Genomic DNA, 25,208 nt, shown 5'->3' on the forward strand with positions numbered 1-25,208 from the left:
TTGCTATTTTTTCCATTTAATCTCTGTAATTTGTCTGGCAGAACGTATAGATTTCATTTAGAAAGCTACAGACAAAAGACTTTAGAGTCACAGCTTTCAATGAATTAAATTATCTCTTTAGACTGAAATTGGTTAACAAATGTGCAACAAGAATAGAGCTATTAATGCTTAATATATATTTTATAATAAGGCAAGCAATTCATTTAAATAGAAATGAAATAGAAAATATGGGGAAAATTAATATGCTATTTGAGCATTAGTAAATTAGACACGTTTATTGCATTTAAACCATCACAAAAGAATTGCAATTTTAAGTGAATGTACACACATATATAAATAATCTAAGGTGATAACCCTACGACATTAAAAAAGGGATTTGTATGATAAAGTATAAATCTCATCAGTATATTTTATTAAAGCTCTTTTTAAGGGTTGTTAGTTTTAGGCTTTTAAAGAACAAAATGTCCATTGCTGCTGGGTTTTTTTTTCTTCTAAACCCAGTATAGACTCTATTGTTTTTGCTCTATTACTTATTCATTTCTTATTAAAATATTGGACACAGTGTGACCATCCTGGCATCATCTCCGCCATACATACTAAAATATATAACAAATATGATATATACTCTTCAAACATTACTAATTATATATAATTATTCTATCCAATGTACTCAGTTATATTTACATATATTACATCACATTTTGGGTTAACAAATCCTGATTATTTCCAGTTCCAACTCCCACCTCTCAGTTCCATCCATTGGTAAAATCTATTCCATATATCATGATATTCTGTCTCTCCTTTATTTTTTAATCCTAACATCAATTTATCCATTTTTGCGCAAACCAATATTTTCTTTATTATCTCCCTTTCTTTCATTTTCCCCTTGTTGGGCGTATTCTCGCTGCAGTTATGATGTGTAATATTAAATATGTTGATCCTCTAATATGTCCCTCTGTTATGATTCCTAATACTCATACTCCTATTTTTATTTGCACCACAACAAAATCCTGTGTGGTTGGTTGGACTGAGAATGATTGTCCCAAAGCCACCCACCCAGCTTTCATGGCTAGAACTCATAGTGTCCAAATTTCAGGACTAAAATCTTAACTAGTAGATCAATCTGGCTCTCTATTTAATCTTGAATATCAAATGCCACATTAACCTAAATTTATTCAAGCTGAAAGGAACTGGATCTTGTTTTACCACCACAAAAATCTTAGAATTAAATGTATCATTGCAAAAATACCCTAAACAGAGATTCTTAAGAAGGATTCATGGATCCCTTGGAGGTGGGGTGGGGTGTCTCTGAATAGAGTTCTGTGAACTTGGATAGGAAAAAAGATTGACTTTTTAAAGAATTTTTAAGAATTCTCAACTTTTAAGAATCTTCAACTTCCAGAGAACCAGTAGTAAAAAATGCTTAAATGCTTAAAAAGTAAAAGAAAAAAAAGTTCCGATGATCGCGCATCGCTCAACTAATCACGGGAACTTTTTTTTTTTTACATTTTTTTACTACCGGTTCGGCAAACCAGTAGCATTTTTTTTACTACCAGTTCGGGCGAACTGGCCTGAACCAATAGCATTTTACCCCTGCTTCTCAGCCATTTTCCACTGATACTTGAAACTGACCAGGCTTTAATCAGTTTTACACTGAAAGCTTTTATCAAGTGCAAAAATTTGGTCATAAATGTGCACGTTGGTCAAAATGGTGTTTTTAGCATTACTGTTGTGTTTGTGAACTGTCACTAAAGAAAGTAGCTGCTACATGAAGAGTGACTGCATTACATATTAGATATTTGTTATTTTTAAAATCTTGATAACTGTACTTGAGCATCACTATTACATGTGTATTACAATCTATATCTCAAAGGGATCCTTGGCACAAAATTGATTATGAAACTCTGCCCTCAAAACTTAGTGGAGTGAACTAATTTTACGATTATACGCAGTGAGTTATATTAAATTTGGATGAGATGAATTCTCATACTGAGAGGTTTTATTGATGCTTTGATTATGATGAAATAAAGAGAAATGGAAACCCACCGAGATACTCTGTGGATCGTCCATCACGGAGAATGAAAAATGCATCCTTTTTCCCCCATTGTTTGTGTCTGAAAGAGTTTGTCAGATATTCATATCAAACTGTAAGAGATAAACTATTGTAACTCTCTTGGAACAACAACAAAAAAAAAAAAGCATTTGAATGTTCCATATGCCATTATAATACTAAATCTCTAGATATAAATTATGTCATTGCCAAAAATGCATCCCTGTGTCATGACAGGCACCAGGTGTTTCATTCCCAGTTGTTTTCAGACAGAGAAAAAGATCTGCGAGAGACCATCACAAATGAAGCAAAACTGATTCTGCCAAGATTAAAACTTCTGTTTAGGAAAGTAAATGCCAGCTGTTGCATAGCTATGGTAAGGTAAACTGTCTCAGTACTGAAAAAAAAGTGATGCTGCCAAGGCCTTGCTAAAAACTTAAGTGGCACAACCAGGTGTGTTGTGCTCAATAGTAATGGGAAACATGGTTAGTTGAAAAAAAAAATCAACTTCTTTTATAAGGCACAGAAATTGCTAAAACAGATTGGAAGGGGTATAGGTCATTGTTAACTGGAGAAACATATTTGTCATGTAGAAAGTCCTTGACATAAAGGATACATGCTTGAAAGATATTTCATATTTCAACCCCACTGAACTTTTGCTGAGACAGATCATGTGATACTTCATGGGTCAGGAAACATTAGCAGCTTAATTGTAGCTATACTCCAAAATATGAAAACAACTTCAGGTGTTACCTAGAATCCAAGTTATACACAGGTCTTACTGAAAACTGGGTGACTTTAAAGCACAAAGGAAGATAATAAATATAATTATGGCTCAATTAAGATAGATACAGGTCAAAGATAAGAAGTCTGATCACAACCTGACAGAAGATTGATTGAAAGGTGATGTTGCAATATTTTCAGGATCAGACTCAATAAAGATAATAAGAATTAGAGATTTAAATATATTTCTCTTTAATAATAATAGGCATTCTATATTCGCTGAATATTCAAGATAGAAGCAAAGAAAATGGTGAGGGTGGCTCCTTATATATACAAGGGGTGGAGCCAGGAATGGGAGTGGTAAATTATGAATACATTAAAATCCAAAGAATAAGTTAACCCCTGATGTCCCATATATACATTATTTACACAATAGAGAATAAGGCATTTACATCTGACAAATCCCCCTCTAAATGCCGGTTCGCTATACAACACCAATTACATTCAGATTCAGGACAATATAATACATACAATTTAGAAGTTAAATATTTGTGCTGTTTAGAAGGTAAAGGCTTCGTTAATATGTCAGCTAATTGTTCAGAAGTATCACAATGTATTGCTTTGATGAACCCATCTTGAGATAATTGTCTCACGTGCTTAAATTTTATATCAATATGCCTGGACCTTTGTCCAATGGCATCGGATCTGGATATTTCAATGGCTGCTTTATTATCTTCATGCACAACAAAAGGTAATGCAGGTTTTTTCCAAACATCTGAGATCAAGTCATTGAACCATACAAGGTTATTTGCAGCTTTGGATAAACAAACATATTCCGCTTCTGTGGTTGAAGTGGCTACCAGTTCTTGTTTACCAGTGTACCAGTAAACTGGACAATCATTCAATAGAAAAATATAACCAGAAGTACTCTTTCTGCATGATGTATCACCAGCCCAATCTGCATCCGCATAACAGGTAATTTTTGGTTCTTTGTCATTATTAGGTTCTAATACTAAACAAAAATCTAATGTACTTTTCAAATATCTTAGAATTCTTTTGACAGCTTCCCAATGATACATGGTTGGTTTGCTAACATATCTTGACAATAAATTGAGAGGTAATGCAATATCTGGTCTGGTCCAATTAGATATATAAAGTAGTGAGCCTATAACTGATCTGTAAAATGTATTATCTTTAAATTCAGGGGAAGACTCATCAGTGTTTCTAAGGAAATCAGTTTGCATAGGAGTGTCACAGGTTTTGGCATTGTTTAAATTACATTTGTTTAGAAGTTCAATGATCTTATCTTTCTGAGTAAGTTTGAATCCCCTTCTAGTTTTGTTAATTTGTACACCAAGGTATTTATTCACTTTACCTAGAGATTTCAACGAGAAATGTTCGTTTAACTTATTTACAAAGATTTCTCTGCTCTCTTTGTGTTTTCCTATATATAAAATATCATCCACATAAATTAATACAAATTCAATGTGATCATCACTCTTTTTTACAAAGAAACAGTTATCAGCAGTGGTAGCGTTGAAATCCATGGTCTTTAGTACTTTTACCAAGCAATCGTACCATCTCTTGCCAGATTGCTTTAATCTGTATAGACTCTTATTTAATAACCAAATTTCATTCTTATTAGTGTATTGACTATGTGGTGCTCTTACATATATTTCCTTATCTAGTTTTGCGTGTAAATACGCAGTCTGTATGTCATATTGAAATACATCCAGATTGAGTGCAGATGCTACTACTAGAGCTGTTTTAACACTCTCTGTCCTCACCGTGGGGGAGTATGTATCAGTATAGTCTTCTGGATATTTTTGTGCATAACCTTGTGCAACTAGTCTAGCCTTGTATAAAGTATTGCCTCCTTCTAGGTTCTTAATTTTATAAATCCACCTGGTACCTATAATTGTTTTATCCTTAGGTGCGATCGCAGGAGTGAATACATTTAATCCTTGCAAACTTTCCATCTCTTTTTTCATAGCTAGTTCCCATTTTTCTCTTTCTTCACGAGGGAGTTTTAATACTTCCTCATATGTATTAGGTGTTATTTGTTCTTCATTCATATGCATTATGTAATCTTTGTATTTACTTGGTATTTGATTTCTATTGTTTCTAATAGCTCTTTCAGGTTTGCTATGGTTGTCGTGCAAATATCTAGCTTCCTTTTTTGTTAATGTGTCTGTCTTTATTTTATGTTGACTATTTGTCCAAGTTTTGGTTTTGTTCTTATTTTTGTTAATGTTTTGATTTTTTATTGTCCCTTCCTCGCAAGATATCGCATCTTTGCATTTATTTGGAAATATTTCATTAAGGTGCAGTTTAGACCAATTGGCCTGCTCATGGAACACAGCTGTTCTGGAGACTATAAATTTGTTATTATTATCAATGAATCTGTACCCTTTGGTTCCAGTTTCATATCCCATAAATCTTAATCTTCTGGATACGTTTTCTCCCTTTCTCCTCAACTGCTTAGGTATGTGCACATCTGCAGTGACTCCAAAAATGTGCATGTGTGCTAATTTAGGTTTCCTATTGTACATCACCTCATACGGTGTCTTATTCACAATACTGGACCAGGTTCTATTTTGAGTGTAATTTGAATAATGTAGGGCTTCTGACCAGAATTGTTTGCCTAAACCAGCATCCTCTAATGTGCATCTAATCATGGTTTGTAGTGTGGAATTCTTTCTCTCTGCAATCCCGTTTTGAAACGCAGAAAATGGATTGGACGTGAAATGTAGCATTCCCCTATCCTTTAACCATTGGGAGAATTCTTTAGACATGAATTCACATCCCCTATCTGTCATAATTTGTTTTATTTTGATATTATGTTGTGTTTCTATGCGTTTGTAGAATTCCTTAAATTTCTGAAAGGTTTCATCCTTGTGCTTTAATGTGTAAACAAAACCATAGCGACTATAATCATCCACTATTGCTAGAAAGTAACGTTTCCTATAGGTAATTGATGGAGTTAATGGACCAACTAAATCCATATGTACTAAGTCAAAAATATTGTTAGTTGATCTGTTAGATTTTTTTGGTCTGGGACTGGTTTTTAGTTTGGTGGATTTACATACTGAGCATTCCAAATAATTATCACAATTTTTTATTTTGACACCTTCTGCGTGTTCAGTCATTTTTTGAACTACAGGAAAGCTTGCATGTCCTAACTTCCTATGTAAGATGTGAGCACACTCATCATGAATTGGTTTACCTATTTTTGGTTTCTTCTCATTGTGTGTATTTTTGTGATCATGAGGTATTTTACATTCATCATTGTCACTGTTACTAACATTTTCATCATCTGCTTCAATACAATCTTCCATATTTGAATCAATGTTATGTAACCATCTTTCTTTTGTTATCAGATAGGGTAGACCTCCTTTTATCATCACAGTGCCTATATTTGTTTTGTCCTTCTCTAAAGTTGCTTTCCCCTTTGAGAAAACTATATTGATGTCAGAATCTCTGCTTAGTTTTATAGCACTTAGTATGTTATGAGGTATTTCTGGGATTAATAATACCCCCTCTATTTTACCTAAACCAGGCAAGGTCACATTTCCTCTGCCTAATACTTGAACCTTTTCTTGATTAGCTACCTTTATCACAAACTTATCTTCTGTAAATGAAGATAATATACTTTTGTTGTTAGTGGTGTGATTGGTTGCACCAGAATCAATAAGCCAATTATTGTTCTCATTTTGTTGTGTTTTGGTGCTTTCTTGTTTGTTTAGTCCATTTAGTGACCCAGATTTTCTCTCTTTTGAATTTTCTCTACCCCCTCTACTTTCTCTGTAATTTGGTGGGCTTCTATATTTGTGTCTATCTGTGGAAGACTGTCTATAATGGTATTTGCTCCTATATTCTGGCCTATGTCTCTCCCTTGAGACTTTGGGACAGTCTCTTCTACTGTGTTCCCTGGATCCACAATTGTGGCATCTAAAGGCTTCATTATATTTTTCTTGGAAAGCTACTTTCCTAAAAGATTTGTGTTCTGTTTGATTACTGGAACGATTTTTTCTTGAATTGTCTTCTGCTATCAATTTGTTAGATAGACTTTCTATGGTTAAATATCCTAAATTAATAGTATCTAAGTGTGACATAAAGTTATCCCATGATGAATCAAGTGAATTGATAATAACACTTTTCATTGTTTGATCTGAAATCACTTCCCCCCTCAATTGCAGCTCAGCTCTTATTTTGTTTAGAGATATCAAATGCTCACTTATAGAAACCCCTGGTTTCACTCTAGAAGAAAAGAAATCCTTAGACATTCTTGTAGTTGTAGCTACGCTATCGCTGTGAAATAGATTAAACATGCATTGAATTATTTCTGACACAGTTAGGTTTGATTTGATGCTATGATACATTGCAGGAGACACGCTAGATATTATTATGAAAAATGCTCTATGATGTAAACAATCTATTTTTAAAGTCCAAGGTCTTCTTGGAGGACTAGTTATAAAGAATAGTAAATTTTCTTTCATAAAGACAACCTGAAGTTGTTGATACCACTCTTGTAAATTAATGCCATCAATTCTAAGTTTTGGGAAGTCACTGGGTAAGTTCCCCACATTATTTTGTCCATTACTTACAACCTGAGGCAGTCCGTGGTCTCGCAAGTGCAGGAAATTACAGAACGGCATGGGGATGCTCGCAACGAGTCTGCGCGGTTCTCTGGCCAGTTCAAGTCTTTCGGGGCCGTCTACGTAGCTTTGCACATGCGCGTTGCTCATTTCTTCCTTGGCGTCGTCGTGGAAGGTTCTCTCCATTTCAGTTCTCTCGTTCCGCTCCTCTTCAGATGAGTCGGTCTCTGGTTCGGTTTTAGGGGTTCTGGTGGTGGCGACAGCTCTTCTCTTTCTTTCGTGTGCGTTGGCACTTGATCCGGTCTGCGGTGTAGGACGGAATCGGCATGGCTCTCTGGGCTCAGGTGTCGTCGCCTTCGAAGTCAGGATGGGAGCGTGCAGGTCTCGAGTTGTCGGTTTGATCTCTTGCTTCTTCGTTGGTGCCTTGGAAATTTTCAATCTTGGCCCAAAAGCAGCAAAAAGCGTTTTTATTGCTGACTTTACTTGAGACTTTGTTAAATCGTCTTCACTTTCTGATTCTGGTTCTTCTGAAGAGTTTGAGTCTTCTTTTTCACTTTCGTCGTCTGATAGCGTTTTTCGCGCCAGAAATTTTGAACTGAGCGTTTTGATTGGCTCTGCTTCACTCTCTTTTGAAGTTCGTTGAAACCAAGATGGCTGCCATTCAAAATTTCGCGCGGGATCACATCTTTTCTTTTTCACAACGACTTTCTCAGTATTCATTTCACTCACAGTTTTTTGATCTTTGGGTTTTTCTTTAACGACGTTTTTCTCTCTCGCTGCTCCGTTGTTCTTCAGCATTTCTTGGAGGTTCGCGATGAGGCTTTCATCGTTCTTCTGGCTTTTTAGTATCTTCAATATCTCTGACCTGAGTTCGTTATTTTCTATTTCGATTTCTTCCTGGTCATTATTTTCATTTATCAGTTCTTCTTCTTCAGTGGTGTATTCTTCGGATTCTCTCGAAATCGCGTTAGTGGATTCGTTGATCATCTCTTGTTCAGTTTCTATTTCCTTGCTGTAGGCCCTGGTGTTGGGCCTATCTTTCTTAGACATTTTTAATTATTTATTGAGTCAATTAACCATCCTCTGCTACCAGCTTGTTGCAATATTTTCAGGATCAGACTCAATAAAGATAATAAGAATTAGAGATTTAAATATATTTCTCTTTAATAATAATAGGCATTCTATATTCGCTGAATATTCAAGATAGAAGCAAAGAAAATGGTGAGGGTGGCTCCTTATATATACAAGGGGTGGAGCCAGGAATGGGAGTGGTAAATTATGAATACATTAAAATCCAAAGAATAAGTTAACCCCTGATGTCCCATATATACATTATTTACACAATAGAGAATAAGGCATTTACATCTGACAGGTGATTTATACCTTGAGAGAAATTTTTTGTTCTTTTAAGAGTGCAGCAGTTAGGCATTGGAGATATTTTGTCTTTATTTGAAATCTTTGATTTTGGAAAAGAGATTTTGGATGTTTCTGACAATCCAGAACATACGGTCTGTTGTCAGTTAGATTAACCTGTAGAAAAATTGTAAGAAAAGCTCCTATCTTGATAGTCTTTTTTTTTATTATTTATTTATATGCCGCCCTTCTCCGGAGACTCAGGGCGGCTTACAACGCGTTAAGCAATAGCCTTCATACTTTCGTATATTTACACAAAGTCAGCTTATTGCCCCCCCAATCCGGGTCCTCATTTTACCTACCTTAGAAAGGATGGAAGGCTGAGTCAACCTTGAGCCTGGTAAGATTTGAACTTGCAGTAATTGCAGGCAGCTGATGTTAATAACAGTGCTTTAGTCTGCTGCGCTACCAAAGATTTATAAGAAAGATTTATAAGAAAGATTTCATCTTTCTTATAAATATGTGTAACTAAGAAAGAAAATTTGTTTTTATTTTACCTCAGCTATTTCATACAGAGGAAGTGGGAAATTCTATACATTGATCATGAAGAGGAAAAGCCCAATGTTTGCTCTAAAACACATCTATTGTTTGAATAAATATGGGTGCAAACCACATATTTATTCAAACAATAAATATTGTTTGTAACCTCAGGATATGATGAAATATCATATGAGAGAGAGAGAGAGAGAGAGAGAGAGAGAGAGAGAGAGAGAGAGAGAGAGACAACCATCTTAATATATTGTTGTACAACTTGACTGCTTCACTATTCAACAATGACTTCATAGTCACTCTAATTCCAAATCTACAATAGATACTTTGACTTCAGAGCTTCACTCAGGGTGTTGGATCAATAGCCTTCCTTTGGGAGGCTTGGTTTGTGCTTTCAGTAGTCACAAAACTAATGATGGTGCTATTGATGCTGCTGATGGAAGAAGAGGAGGAAAAGAAGATGGATTAATGCTAGTACTCTCTTTTTCCCTCTAACAATATACCCTTTCTGTACAGATTTGGGAAAAGAAAGGGTGGGGATTGAAGGTTCCAGCTTCCTTATTCAAGACATTTATTTTCTGAAGAGGAATAATGAATACATGAACAGGGCTATAAATAATTCTTCAACTAGTAATCCTGGGAGAGCTTCTGATTGCAAACTGGAAAAGGTTTTAGTTTTTAACCCCTCAAAAGGTATCCATTAAAAATATCAAAAGACAGTTTAACTCTGAATATACATCCTGCACATAGTTAAACTGAAGCATAATTTTTCAGAGCACACTCATAGACTCTAGGGGGAAAAAAAGCTTCTTTCATTGAACAGAATGCGGCTAAATTTATGAACTGTAGGTTTGTACTTTAAAAAAAGGTCTTTTGGCAGCTCTGTGAAAGGCTACCATCACAACCATCTTGAGTGCCTGTGATTTGCTATAATCTCATGTTGGAAGAAAAGCAATCACAAGAAAGCAGAAAAAACAGAGATGCAGGATGAACAAGACAAAATCTTCAAGACATATGTGAATTTTTGAAAAGAACCTTCATAGCTTTCAGTAAGTTTTTTTTTTAAGATAACCAAAACAACATCGGTGTCTCAAAACAATCACAGCTGTGTTTTTGTAGACTTGCTAAATGGTACACAAATTACTCAGTGCAAATAATTGACCTGAGAAGCTCCTCCATATGAAACTTTGACATTTTCATGCCAATCGAGTTGTCTGTAAGGACTGCCAAAGAGGATGTGTGAAAGAACCTACAGTGATTTTTACTACTTCTCTTTCAACGTGAAAAAATAGAAATTGGGTTTGTTTTACTTTGTTTTTTAAGTGGAGAGGAATGTGTTTATGCTTGTGGTAAGGGGGGGGGGGTTGTTGCAAATTTTCTTACTGACAAAGTGGCCAGAAAAGTGTGTGTAAAGATAAGATAAAATGAGATGAGATGAGATAGGACAGGATAAGATAAGACGAGATAGGATAAGATAAGATAGGATAGGATAGAACAGGATAAAACAGGATAAGATGGGATAAGGTAAGGTAAGGTAAAGTGAGTTGAGTTGAGTTGAGGTGAGGTGAGGTGAGGTGAGGTGAGAGGAGAGGAGAGGAGAGGAGAGGAGAGGAGAAGATAAGACACGATAGAATAGGATAGGATAGGATAGGATAGGATAGAACAAGATAAAACAGGATAAGACAGGATAAGATAGAATAAGATGGGATAAAATAAGATAAGGTAAGGTAAGAGGAAAGGAGAGGAGAAGAGATGAGACGAGACGAGATAAGGTAAGATAAAATAGGACGAAATAGGATGGGATAGAATAGGATAGGATAGGATAACTTTATTGTCATTTCTTTTCCTTTGAGCACACTGGCCCACATTAAAAATGAAATTCTGTTGCCTGCTCTCAAGAGAAAATAAATATCTACCCAAACACATACTTAACACACATATACACATGCTATATACATACATACATACATACATACATACATACATATCTGCACTCATTCATATCTATATTATCACTGTCCATTTTGATGAAAATAGAAAACTGGAGAATTCACAAGATTGATGCTATATGAAAGAAAACTGTGACTGAATTGTGACTGGGTGTGAGTTTGTTTAATAAATAAATAATAAATAATAAAAATATATGAAAAACTGTTCTGATGTTATTTTTTACCTGGAAGGTATTTATGGACTAGTATTCTCTGATGATATCCTACCACATTTAAGATTTGGGATCATTTAAAATAAGGGTTCTAAGCTCTTTAACTAAGATTATTTACCTTTATTATATATATATATTTCTTAGCTAATCTGAAATTTGACTTTGATAATTAACTTTCTGTTTTGAAAGCACTGATGTGTTAAATTGCTATAAAATTATATTTGTTCCAATTCAATTTGATATCTATGGAGATTCTCAATCATCCAGATCATGGTTGTCCCAAAGGTGCTTTTTCAAAAGGCAACTGGACTTTTTTTATTTTTTGTTTTTTCCTGAAGATGTTTCACTTCTCATCTAAGAAGCTTCTTCAATCTGACTGAACTGAAGAACCTCCTTGGATGAGAAGCGAAACGTCTTCAAAAGAAAGAAAGAAAGAAAGAAAATCCAGTTGCCTTTTGAAAAAGCACCTCTGGGACAATTCAATTTGATTTTTAAAAGTAAAAGGGAGACACTTTTTCCACTGAAATAATGTGCATTTATTAAAATTTTAACATATTAATCTAAAAACATTTCCAAGTAGTATCTGCATTTTGTCATTTCTATGGTTTTTTTCAGTGGTGAAATCCAAATTTTTTTACTACCGGTTCTGTGGGCGTGACTTGGTGGGCGTGGCGTGGCTTGGTGGACATGGCTTGGTGGGCATGGCAGGGGAAGGATACTGCAAAATCTCCATTCCCACCCCACTCCGGGGGAAGAATACTGCAAAATCTCCATTCCTTCCCCACTCTGGGGCCAGCCAGAGGTGGTATTTGCCGGTTCTCTGAACTACTCAAAATTTTTGCTACCGGTTTTCCAAACTGCTCAAAACGTCCACTACCAGTTCTCCAGAACCTGTCAGAACCTGCTAGATTTCACCCCTGGTTTTTATCCCCTCTTTCCTTTTTTTCATTAAAGGAGCATTTGTGTCTCTGTGTGCATATTCATATCTAAGTATCCTACCTCTTGCTCTACAAAAAATATCTTTCTAGCAACAGGTTCCTCTCTGGCTTTCTATAAATCAATTTAATCCTGTTGGAAGGTAACATAAGGAAACTATTCTCATGGGCTTTTTTCAGAACTTCATGGCTTTCCTTCTGTTACGAGTCAAGGGATAGTTGAAGAGCCAGTGGAACTTCAGAGCCAGTGAACCTGCAACAATAAATTGAACTCAAAATCACTAAGACAGGCTTGAAGTAACTGTTCTGAGAATAAGGTAGGAAGACAAAAAAAAAAAAATCTTTGGCAGCAGAAAAGATCTGACAAAACTGCAAGGCAGGTTTTGGCACAGCAGTATATAAAAACAATGAAAGAACAATCCATTGGTAAGGTTTTCTAGAACATTCACAGACTAGACTTCTAGGGTAAGATTTTTATTTTATGCATTTCCTAATTAAAAGATCCTGATACACACATGCCCTTTTCCAAAAGCTCATCCCAATATTTTTACTTTCACCAGACTGAAAATATGGAAAATCGGAAAAATATAATAATTCTACAGTAGGCAGAACCACGATTAGTGCATTTTGAAGTGTAATATGGGTGGGATAAACAACCCCCCCCAGGGGTGGGCTGCTGGGGGTTCACAGGGGTTTGGGAGAACCTCTAGCTAAGATTCTGTGCAGTTTGGAGAACCCCCAAATCCCATTCCTGGCTGGCCCCACCCACCTGCCCCTCCCCTCCCAGGTGTCCCCACGTGGCCCATTTTGGATGCAGGTAAGTGCAAGGCGCGTGCGGAGGCTTGGGGAAGGCGAAAAACAGGCCTACCAGAAGTTTTGCTACTATCTAGTGACTATGTAGATATTTATGGCTTGGATACAGTGGTGAGATTCAGCCAATTTGGGCCAGCTCGGGCGAATCAGTAGTTAAATTGCTGCCTGGCCTCAGCCCTCCCCACCCCTTCCACAAGTCCCCATGTGCCCCATTTCCGTTCCCAGGAGGCTTCAGGGAGGCCGCCTAGGCCCAAACCACGGCATTGGGGGGGGTGCAGCGCATCCCCCCACGGCCTGTTTTTGCTTCCAGGAGGCTGCAGGCAGGCCTACTAGGCCCAAAACAGGGGGTGGTGCATCCTCTCCGTGGCCCATTTTTGCTCTCGGGAGGGGTGCAGGAGACCGAGTGCTGCCTGTCACACCCCCTGGCTACACCCATCCAGTCATTAGGGCAGAGAACCGGTTGTTAAATTATTTGAATCCCACCACTGCTTGGATATATTAGCTCTGGAATAAATCTGTGATAAGAACAATTGAAATCAAAATGTATTTCACATAACAACCTGTACGGAACAAAACAATTTTTTTTAAAAAAAAAAAGAAAAATGCTCAAAAGTAGAAAAGAAAGGCCAGATAGGAAGCACAGGTTAAAAAAGTAGAAAAGAATATTGCTACCCCCCCCCCCACCCTCCACCCACCCAGTGTTATCAGTATAAACTGACTTAGGAAACAAAGTTTGGCCCACATCATCAAACTGCTAAGAGCAAGAACGTAAAATATACAGATTTGAAAGCAATAAGCCAACTAGATAATTAAATAACCAGATTAAGATGGTTGCTTTGCTGTGTTTAATTAAGGCACTCATCCATGTAGGTAACATAAAGGCCATCTGCTTTGTTTTATTCAAGATAATGTGATGTGAGCCAGCTCCTGTGTCTTATGTATTTCACATAGCCGAAGTATGAAAAGTGCATGAACGTGTATCCTATTGGCTCATTGGATGAAGGAATGTCCTTAGGAGAAAAGCATTTATGTTCTCTTGGTACAATTACTGTGCTAGAATTTGCTGATCCCCAAAAGCTAAACAGGCTCGGATCTTGTTAGCACTTGGATGAAATACTATCAGGAAATCCAAGGCTGCAATCTGGCCTGGAAAGCAAGCAAGCAAACAAAACCAAATCTGGAAAAATACAATAGCAAATCACTTTATTATTGTGACCAAGATGACTTTAGCTAAAAGTTGGGAAGTTTTTACATTTGCTAATTATTTATTGGTAAAATTAAAGTTACCTGTGGATGCTATTTTCCTTATTATGATGCCAGTTTTTTTTATTGTATTAATTATAGCTTTTAGCTTACAGTGTGCAAAATACACAGCGTCTTAGCTGTAAACAAGGACATTTAAATCTGCTTAATAGCCCCTTAAACTATACGCTAAGCTATTCACTCAGGAAGTAATTAAAAACAGACATTAAAATCCTACAGTAAGGTGTAATTGAAATACAATAAGAATTTGTTCCAAACTCTTATGAGAAGGTGAGAGGGAGGGTCTGTTTGTCTTTTGATACCATGAACATGTCCACAGTACAAAGCGTGACTACATAAAGCAAATTCAAGGGTTGTTTTTTATTTTAATCAAAGCTGGACTATATTTCATAAGATGAAAATTTCACAAGAATATCACGGAAGGCTTGCTAGAATATTTCTGTAACACAAAGCAGAGGTGAAATGATACTGGTTTGGACCGGTTCTCCTGAACAAGTAGAAAAAAAAATGCTACCGGTTCAGATGAACCGGTATTTCCAACAATCAGCTGGGCAACGATCAGCTGTGACATGCAATTTATATTAGCTAGAATCATCGGATTTCCTGCTTTCTAGCTAATCTAAATCACGTGGCACAGTGGATTCCCCCCCTCGCTGTTCTACTTACCTTCGCACACTCGGAAGGCTTCAAAATGTTCCTTGTTTAGCACTGCGCAGCTGCGCCTCAGGCGCGCATGCGCATGCTTGGTAGCAGACTCATTTTGCTAGTGATCATAATATGTGTCATTTAAGATTAAAATGACACTTCAAAGTAAACCCAAAGTTCCCTCATTTAGGGGGAAATGATAGCAGATTCATTCGGAAGCAAATTCTATCAAAAGCACTCACTAGATCAGGGGTTGCAAACTCAAGGCCCGGGGGCCAGATCCGGCCCATGGGGTGCTTAGATCTGGCCTGCAGGACCACCCTGGAAACATCAAAGGACTGGTTTACGGTGCCCCTGACAGCAAAAACGGAGCTTGGGAAGGCTGCAGCTGGTAGAGGCTTGCAGGAGGCCATCCCAGCCAAAAATGGAGCTCAGGAGCCCGTTTTCACAGGCAGAGCATTCAGGTCACCACAGGCGTCCCCAACACGAGTGACATCGAGGTGGCCATGCCCACCCTGGCCATGCCCATCCCAGCCCCCCAAGGTCAAACACAACCCTGATGTGGCCCTCAATGAAATCGAGTTTGATACACCTGCCTTATACCATTCCACACAAGTGGCTGTCCAGTCTCTTCTTGAAAACCTCCAGTGATGGAGCATCCACAATTTTTGAAGGCAAGCTGTTCCACTGATTAATTGTTCTCCTTAGTTCTAGGTTGCCTGTCTCCTTGATTAACTTCCATCCATTGTATAATAAAGTATGTAATTCTTCCGTATATTTCCTGACTGAAATATAGACCCTGAATTACAATTTATAATGACTGGAGTCACACATAATACTACAATGAAAACAAATCACATTTTGGTTTAGTGTGATCTGTTAATTCAGCCCCTGAATCATGATTTCTCTATTGATATGTGGTTTGATTTTGAGGTATGCAACAGTATATAGTTGAACCTGAACCAAAACCAATTTGGAGAGGGGATCATGTTGGTGCAAAAAGACAGAAATGGGAAGTGTCTCTAATCTTATAACCAACCAATTTAGAGGTGGGTTTCAGCAGGTTCTGACCAGTTCTGGAGAACCGGTAGCGGAAATTTTGAGTAGTTCGGAGAACTGGTAGTAAAAATTCTTACTTGGCCCGCCCCCATCTATTCTCTCCCTCTCAAGTCCCAGCTGATTGGGAGGAAATGGGGATTTTGCAGTAACCTTCCCCTGGAGTGGGGTGGGAAAGGAGATTTTACAGTATCCTTCCCCTGCCACATCCACCAAACCATGCCACACCCACCAAGCCACACCCACAGAACCAGTAGTAAAACATTTTGAAACCCACCACTGAACCAATTCATTTCATTCTTGTATATGTTTTGGGAACCTGAACTCTAGTCCAAATAAAGAGAGAAATGTAAAATACAGCTCTTTCAACTGTAATAGGTGTTTGCTGTGTTGATTCTGAAAAGAACCAGATCACAGCTGGAAAACAGAGGGAAGAAAAAAAAATGGAAACAAAATGCATCTGTAGTTCTTTCTATTTAACGGTTGAGTTTATTACTTTAAGACCGAGAAATCATTGTTACGAATCATTGTTAAGAAGGTTGCAGCATCTGCTAGAAGAACAGCCCACCTGCCCTTTGTGTCAATTAAGGGAGAAGATTGTATATGTAGAAAATAAACAGTTCAGCTTATTTCAGTCTTTCTTCTGTTTACAAGGCTATATACGTTGCTGTTTAAAGATCAACGCTCGTATTTGAACAGCTCTCACAACAATGAGGTAGGATAATATTCTCAGTAGATCAACACATATCAATTTGATTTCACTAGCACTTGCAATACAGAGAATGAAAGGCAAAAAAAAGGGGGGGATTTAAGAAAACTCATAATAAGCTATTAAATTCTTAAACAGCAGATTTTAAAAAATCACAGTCGAGTTGGACTTCATACAGAAGATTACGCTCATTGAAAATTCCAAGGTTGTAGTTTTTTGTTAGGCATTAGGAAAACTTTGTAATATTCAACAGTATTCTACAACAGAATTGGCTGTTTTGAAAAGCACTTAAGCACTTTGGATGTGTTTAAATAAAGTTTGGATTTATCAGAAATCCTATAGTAAGGGACACAGTGGCTCAGTGGCTAAGACACTGAGCTTGTCAATCAAAAGGTTGGCAGTTCAGCAGTTCTAATCCCTAGTGCCGTGTAATGGGATGAGCTCCCGTTACTTGTCCCAGCTTCTGCCAACCTAGCAGTTCGAAAGCACATAAAAATTTTAATTAGAAAAAATAGGGACCACCTTTTGTGGGAAGGTAACAACATTCCGTATGCCTTTGGCATTTAGTCATGCTGGCCACATGACTACGGAGACATCTTTGGACAGCGCTGGCTCTTCGGCTTTGAAATGGAGATGAGCACTGCCCCCTAGAGTTGGGAATGACTAGCACATATGCCCAAGGGGAACCTTTACCTTTACTTTTTCTTATTCACAATCTTGCCATTTTGACCCACCAGTATAGGGGCCTGGGGAGAGAGAAAGAGAGAGGGAGTGGGGAAGAGAGAGAGAGAGAGACTGTCTTGGGGCTGTGTAAGGATTTCAAACTGACGTTGCATTTGACGCAACCTGAGAGAGAGGGAGAGGGGGTGGGGGAGGAGAGATCTGAGATTTTAAAATGTGATATTTCCAACTGATGACATGATAGCCTGACATGATTCACTGACATACCTGGTCTTGGTTAATTGGCACAAATCCTGACAAAAGAACAAAAGATATATAGATAATATCTGTACTACCTTCAAGTATCTATCATGCTTAGTGTATTAAATGTATGAAGGGGAAAAAAGAAAAGAAAAACAATCTCAGAAATTCTAGTTGCCCTTGGAATGTTGAGAAAGTAGCCATTCTAAGGTTCACCTCAAATTATATTATAGGTCAAATTATGTGTGATTTTAAATTAGAATTTTGTAAAAAAAAATGCAAAAATAATATTTTTTCCAAATTCCTTTAATATTTCATCTTTGGGGTGGTAGTAAAATTGGTAGTTATTTTACTCTACATCTCTGCTGCTTCATTTTAAAACATTTTTAATAACTGTCCATAAAAATGTTTTGAATTTGACATTCGTGACCAATTCTGGAATACTCCTTGACCATTTGGATCTCCACATAAAACTCTTGAAGTTTTCTTTCACAGGGAATTTAAAAAAAAGAAGAAGAACTTCCAGATACTATAGCATAGATTTCAATGGTCTTATTCAGTGCATTTTAAAGTAAAATGAAAAAAAAAAGTATATAATCCATTCATCAACTTTCTCTGGCCCCTTTAACAACTGAAATAAATTCTTGGCCAAAATCCAAGGAACGATGAAGCTGGTTCTACTATGATCTGTGAGTTATTTTGCTATTTGGGGGTGGGTGGGTTATTTGCTCCATGGAATTAGCAATTTCAGAAGTTGGTTCAGATGAATACAGAAATTTTCCTTAAGTGGGTCAAAAAGTGACAAAAACCATTTAGTGCGGAGAACAATCAAGTTGAAAAGCCCGAAATGCTGCAGGAGTTACACCATAGTCCAAGACTACAGTGCAAGTAATAAAGTCAGTTCCAGGGTTTCTCAAAGCTGTTACATAAGATTCTTCAGTGAAATTGCACTCCCAAGCCTGTTTTTTGCCAGTTACATACATACTAAGGAATACTTTGCCACTGACGTTCCCATTATGGCATCTAGAGAAAAATAGCAATAATCAACATTCCAGGAATACTAATAACCAGCGGTGGGTTTCACATTATGTTACTACCAGTTCACTGCGCAAGCGGATGCCCGCCTGCCTTCTGCAATGCCCCTGGCCTTCCATGTATGTGCTTTGCTTGCGTGCGCGCCATCTGCACATGCGCCCGGCCTCAAAATGTGCCTAAATAGGATGGCATAGAGCCGGGACAAGTGGGCTGGCCCACCTTAGATTTCTACTACTGGTTCGGGCAAACTGGTTGAAACCAGCTGAATACCACCTCTGCTATTAACTCTTTGTTAATTCCTCAAATTGGAGAAAGGCAACATGAAGAAAACCTTTCTCTACGTCCCAGTGGTGAAATCCCAATTTTTTTTACTACCTTTTCTGTGGGTGTGGCTTGGTGGGCATGGCAGGGGAAGGATACTGCAAAATCTCCATTCCCACCCCACTCCTGGAAGAAGGATATTGCAAAATCTCCATTCCCACCCCATTCTGGGGCCAGCCAGAGGTGGTATTTGCCGGTTCCCTGAACTGCTCAAAATTTCCACTACCGGTTTTCCAGAACCTGCTGGATTTCACCCCTGCTATGTCCTCTTAATCACAAACTTTTGTTTTGTGCTCATATCATGCAAGACTTTGACTGGTTCATCCCAATAACACATTCAGAGAGAAGAAAGGAAAATAAAACACAGCCTTTCTGTCTCTACCTGCAAAGCACTCAAAGCGGCACTTATATTTCCAAGCATTTGCATTTAGTTACGGGTGACTTTTAATTCTGCAGCTGGAAAGCCTCTTGAGTTGGAGTACAACTTTTATTGCCGTTGCAACGCTAATAAAGAAAAAAACAACAACACTGAATAAAATATGCAATATTTTCCTTTACTCTTCCTAACTATCTATAATTATTTACTGTAATCTCACTTGCTGAACCATTTAGGTGGCAGGTATTTAATTTTTTTATCTCTAAACTCCGTCATGATTATTATTATTATTTTTTTTCATATTTTCTGTCCTCGTTGAAAGCCTATAATTACATAGCTGCCCTTTACTCTTGACAGCTGCCCATAACTGAAGGGCATGTTTTTAAAAAAAGAGGTTTTGAAGCTTACTTATGACTTACTTACGAGCTGTCAAAAAGGCTGTCTGATTGCACCCAGGGCTCATACATCAATGACTCCTATGACATTCCAGTCAATGTTGACATGTAGTTATCTCTTTGAGGCAAGTTACGAGACGTTGTTATTCATCAGATTGGACTCCTGCTTTGAAAGAAAGCTCTTATTTTAGCAGCAGATACCAGATGAAGAAATTCAGTGCCCGTTATATATTCAAAATAACACAGTTGGCGTCAATCAGAATAGAGCTGGAAGGGACCTTGGAGGTCTTCTAGTCCAACCCCCTTCTTAAGCGGGAGATCTTATAGCATTTCAGACAAGTGACTATCCAGCCTCTTCTTAAAAACCTCCAATGATGAAGCACCTACTTCTAGCTGCAAGCTGTTCAACTGATTAATTGTCCTCACTGTTAGGAAGTTTCTCCTTAGTTCCAGGTTGTTTCTCTCCTTAATTAGTTTCCATCCATTGTTTCTTGTCCTGCCCTCCGGTGTTTTGGTAAATAAGTTGATCCCCTCTTCTTCGTGGCAACCTCTCAAGTACTGGAATACTGCTATCATATCCCCCCTAGTCCGTCTTTTCGTTAGACTAACCAAACACAAATCCTGCAACCTTTCTTCGTATGTTTTAGTCTTTAATCATCTTAGTTGCTCTTCTTTGCACTTTTTCCAAAGTCTCAACATCTTTTTTTTTTGTAATGTGGTAACCAAAACTGGATGCAGTATTCCAGCTGTGGCCTTACTAAGGCTTTGTAAAGCGGTACTAATACTTGATTTGTGATTTTGATTCTATGCCTCTGTTTATACAACCAAGGCTTGCATTAGCCTTTTTTTTGGCTGCTGCCACACACTGCTGCTCATATTTAAGACTCATACTAAGACTCCAAGGTCCATCTCACAGTTACTATTTTTGAGCCAGGCTTTTGCCTAATCTGTACTTGTACCATTGGTTTTTCCTGCCTAAGTGTAAAACCTTCCTTTTCTCCACATTAGATGTCATATTGTTGGATAGGGTCCATTGTTCAAGTCTGTCAAGATCTTTTTGGTGTTCCTGCCAGCTTAGTGCCATCTGAGTTCCCCTTCTATTCCCTCAACTAAGTCATTTATGAAGATATTGAAGAGTTCTAGGCTTAAAACGGAATTCTGTGACATCCCACTGCTTACTTCCCTCCATGTGGTGCACCCGAGGCTCCAACTGGTCCAGAATGCGGCTGCGCGGGTTGTTACAGGACCGTTACTCCCGTGTTACACCTCTCCTGCATGAGCTGCACTGGTTGCTGGTGGTCCTTCGGATCCGCTTCAAGTTGTTGGTACTTACCTATAAAGCCCTACATGGCATGGGCCCGGGGTACTTGCAGGATCACCTCCTACCGGCCTCCCAATGCCCAGTGCGTTCACATAGGGCTGCCCTCTTCCGGGTGCCATCGGCCAGATAATGTCAGCTGGTGGCGCCCAGGATGAGGGTGTTCTCTGTAGCCGCATCGACCCTCTGGAATGAATTACCCACTGAGCTCCGGATGGCCCCCAACCTCCGCTCTTTCCATGGTGGCCTGAAGACATGGCTTTTTCAGCAAATCTCCTGATCTGCTGGGAGTTTTTAGTTTTAACTGTTGGGGATTTTAATTGGATTATTTTAGCATTATTTTATTGTTTTGTTGTTTTATTGTTGTGAGCCGCCCTGAGTCCTTCGGGAGAAGGGCGGCATATAATTATGAATAAAATAAATAAAAATAAATAAAATAAAATTGGATGTAGTACCATTAAGGATGACTCTTTGAGTACAGTTTGTCAGCCAGTTACAAATCCATCTAGTGTTGATGCTGTCAATCCCACATTTTTCTATTGTCTTTTATTCAATACAGGAACTTGTCTTTGGACAAGTTCCTTATTGAATAAAACAGTATTCTTTTTAAGCATTAGATCCTCCCATGTTATGTAGCATATAGGGCAGCAAGGGATCTCTAGCATTTTTGGTCTGGGTGAGTACCTCAGCATCTTCTCATGTGATGTTTAGAATCTTTAAGTCTTCCATGAACATTCTTCACCATCTATTTTGACAGTGTCCTCTTGGTGGTTTGGCATCAAAGGGTCCATCTCATTGTCATCTTGAAGATTAGATTGTTCTCCATGCGGAGAATATGATCTGCAAGTTGGAATCTTCTGCATGCGACATTGTTACATAGTTTGTAGGAGAAAGTCTTTTGGAGCACTTCTTTGTTAGTAATATGGTCAAATTAGTAAATCTTTAGGATTCGGCGAAGGCATCTTTGTTGAAAGATGTCAAGTTTCTTGTTAAAACTTACTGATGCCATCCAAGTCTTTATCATAAAATTGTTGAACAAGAAAGATAAAGAAGATAAAAAACTAATTTAAGAAAGAAAACAGAAAAGGAAATTAGCAAAAAAGCAAAATGTGCAAGAAAAGGAAAAAGTTGAAGAAAAATAGGAAGGACAGAAAGAAAACAAGAAATGGCTTTTGATATTATTCACAACAGTTATAAGCAACTATATATTTTAAGTTCTCTCTCTAAAGTTACATTATATTCTTCTTCTTTCTATAGTATCTTATTTCATCAACAAAAGTATAAATCACAAATTCGTTTTATTTTCATTTTTACATAGAAAGTACATAAAAGGCTTCTAGTCAACCATTAATGTGGATAATATCTTTTCTCTAATCAAAGAAGTCAATTTATCCATTTTGGCAAAATTTGTATACTTCACCAAGCATTACTTCATAGTAATGAAGTGCATATAGCAATCTCGCCAAGATGGACAAGTATATCAAAATCACTTGCTTTCGGTTTTGCAACTCTGACTAACTTATTTCATTAAACTATAGATTTGTTTTTTCAAGCGCTGTAAAATTTGTATGCATATTGATGCATACCTTTCTCCAAACCTTTATATTTTTATATGAAATTTTGCCTTACGCTATTTATGCAAACATTTTTCATGAACATAGCTGATGGGTGAGTGCATAAACTTTGATTTAAATAAAGTTGTTTTAAAGGAAGTTGAAGCGCTGACAGGAAAATGTTTCAAAACTTAGAAAATTGCAAAACAAATTGTTTAGATTTGTTCAAAAAATAAAAGCTTCAAAGTATAAAACTTATTCATCATACTCCAGTCTACTCAGTAACCAGAGTTCTTCAGACTGAAATGGATTTGTCTAAATAGTATGGGCAAAGTTCTGGCCCAGAGATCAAATTCTGATTCTATGAAGCAGAGATGGCCAACATGAGCTCTCTTTTGTTGTTATAGAATGCAGAGTTCTGTCAAACCACAACTCCTATTCTGATGACTATTATTTTGTATTTGTTTCCTTTTAAACATTATGTTTGGTTTGATGGCAGTGGAACGAAGCAAACCTGGCTGACCTGGAAAAGCTAAGCAGGAATGGACCTTTGATAAGTAATTGGCAGCCTCCCTTTCCGTGAGTCAAGCTGTCAAGCTTAATTTAAAGGAAATTTTCTCTTAATGCATGGGTACATAGAAAAAACACATTGCCATTAGCATACTTCTTTGCCATTTTGAAATGGGGATATTCAAAAACTTTAAAGCTATAAAATAATAGGAGGGAAGGAAAGGAAAGGAAAGGAAAGGAAAGGAAAGGAAAGGAAAGGAAAGGAAAGGAAAGGAAAGGAAAGGAAAGGAAAGGAAAGGAAAGGAAAGGCTCTAAGAGTTTCTATTTGTAAGGAAGATAATCAGAAAATTACATTCAGCTCTATGAGACTTGCACGCAGCACAGAGAAATAAAAAAATCTTACTAATTAAGTAAGAATTAACATATTTTTCGGAGTATAAGACACACCTTTTTTCCCCCTAAAAGGGGGGTAAAAATTTAGGTGCGTCTTGTACACCGCATGTAGCCCCACCCACCCACTGGCCCCCACCCTTTGGCCTCTGCCTCCCAGCAGTTTACCTCCTTGCAGCAAGCAGCAAGAAGAAACAGCTCGTTTCAGCTTCAGCACAGCTTAATTAGCACAAGTTGATTGGATCGGCCTCCCAACTCTCAGCTGTTTTGCTGTCAGCTGTTTTTGTGTGGGCCTCTGCTGCTTGCTGCAAGGAGGTAAATTACAGGGAGCAGATTTTTTTTTCTTGTGCTAATCAAGCTATGCTGAAAACAAAAACGAAAGTAAAGCAGGCTGTTTGCTGTTTGCTTCAATGAGGCAAAATTGCCGGGAGGCAGAGGCAGATTTCTTTTTCTTGTTTTCCTCACCAAAAAAGATAGATGCGTTTTATAGTCCGGAGCATTTTATACTCCAAAAAATACGGTAAGTACTAATACACTAAGAATTATATTCTTAGTGTATTACAGATAAAGCATGCTTATGTGATAGCTAAAGAGAAAATGTGAAGACAAAATTCACACTATAATGAAGAACTTCCCATAGAAAATCTATGTGGTCATTAAGAGTTGACATCAACTTGACACATAATCAAATGAAAAACTGGATATATGAACTGTGTGCTTTGCGAAGTGCACCAACTTGAAAAGTGCAATCCTCACAGTATTAAAACAGGCACCTGTTTTGGAACAGATGCTTAAAAAGCTTTTCCTAACTATTTGTACATGTCTATTCATTCATAGGTATTTCACTAAATTGCTGGCTCCAGCCACAGCAGAGTGTAAAGGCTTCTGCAAAGAACAAATATAGAGCTAGAAATATAGATTTCATTCATTAATTCATTAATTTTTTTTTTCCTGCTGAGAAAGTTTTCATATAACCGTAGTGCACTGCTGTACTTTGTGGGTTGGTTTTTTTTTTTTTTTTTGGCGTATACCTGCCTGAAAATCAATTGCTGAAAACAGTTTTAAGCAGGAATGCAGGAACAACAAACAATTATAGCTGATGTGCAGGAATACTGTGCCATCTTGAAGGCATAATGCAAGGTATATTGGACCACTCAGATGGGATGTCTTTGAAAAACTCAACTGTCTCTTTTCCATATTTTTACATATAATGAATCAAATTTCAATAATAATGTTTAGAGAATATTATCAAAAAGTAACAAAAAATCATTAGTTGGGGAATAAAATAGTTGGGATTTAATAGCTTAATATGAGTCTGCCTAAGTCACTGTCAGGAAGAGCAATTCTCTGACATCCCCCCTCCCTCCATTAATCCAGTTTGATGAATTGCAGTGAGTCACAATAGAATAGAGTAGAATAACAGAGTTGGAAGGGACTTTGGAGGTCTTCTAGTCCAACCCCCTGCTTAGGCAGGAAACCCTACACCACTTCAGACAAATGGTTATCCAACATCTTCTTAAAAACTTCCAATGTT

At 37.5% G+C, this 25,208-nt stretch overlaps 1 protein-coding gene across 1 annotated transcript in view; it reads right to left on the reverse strand.

Annotated features, from left to right (window-relative positions):
- The window catches only part of CCSER1 (coiled-coil serine rich protein 1), a 715,197-nt gene that overhangs the window by 318,023 nt on the left and 371,966 nt on the right, over positions 1-25,208 (reverse strand). The window lies entirely within an intron of this gene.

The sequence above is a fragment of the Pituophis catenifer genome, unplaced genomic scaffold (assembly GCF_029215685.1).
Source record: "Pituophis catenifer annectens isolate HBS135680 unplaced genomic scaffold, rPitCat1.0.hap2 SCAF_8, whole genome shotgun sequence".
In the NCBI taxonomy this organism is placed as follows: Eukaryota; Metazoa; Chordata; class Lepidosauria; order Squamata; family Colubridae; genus Pituophis; species Pituophis catenifer.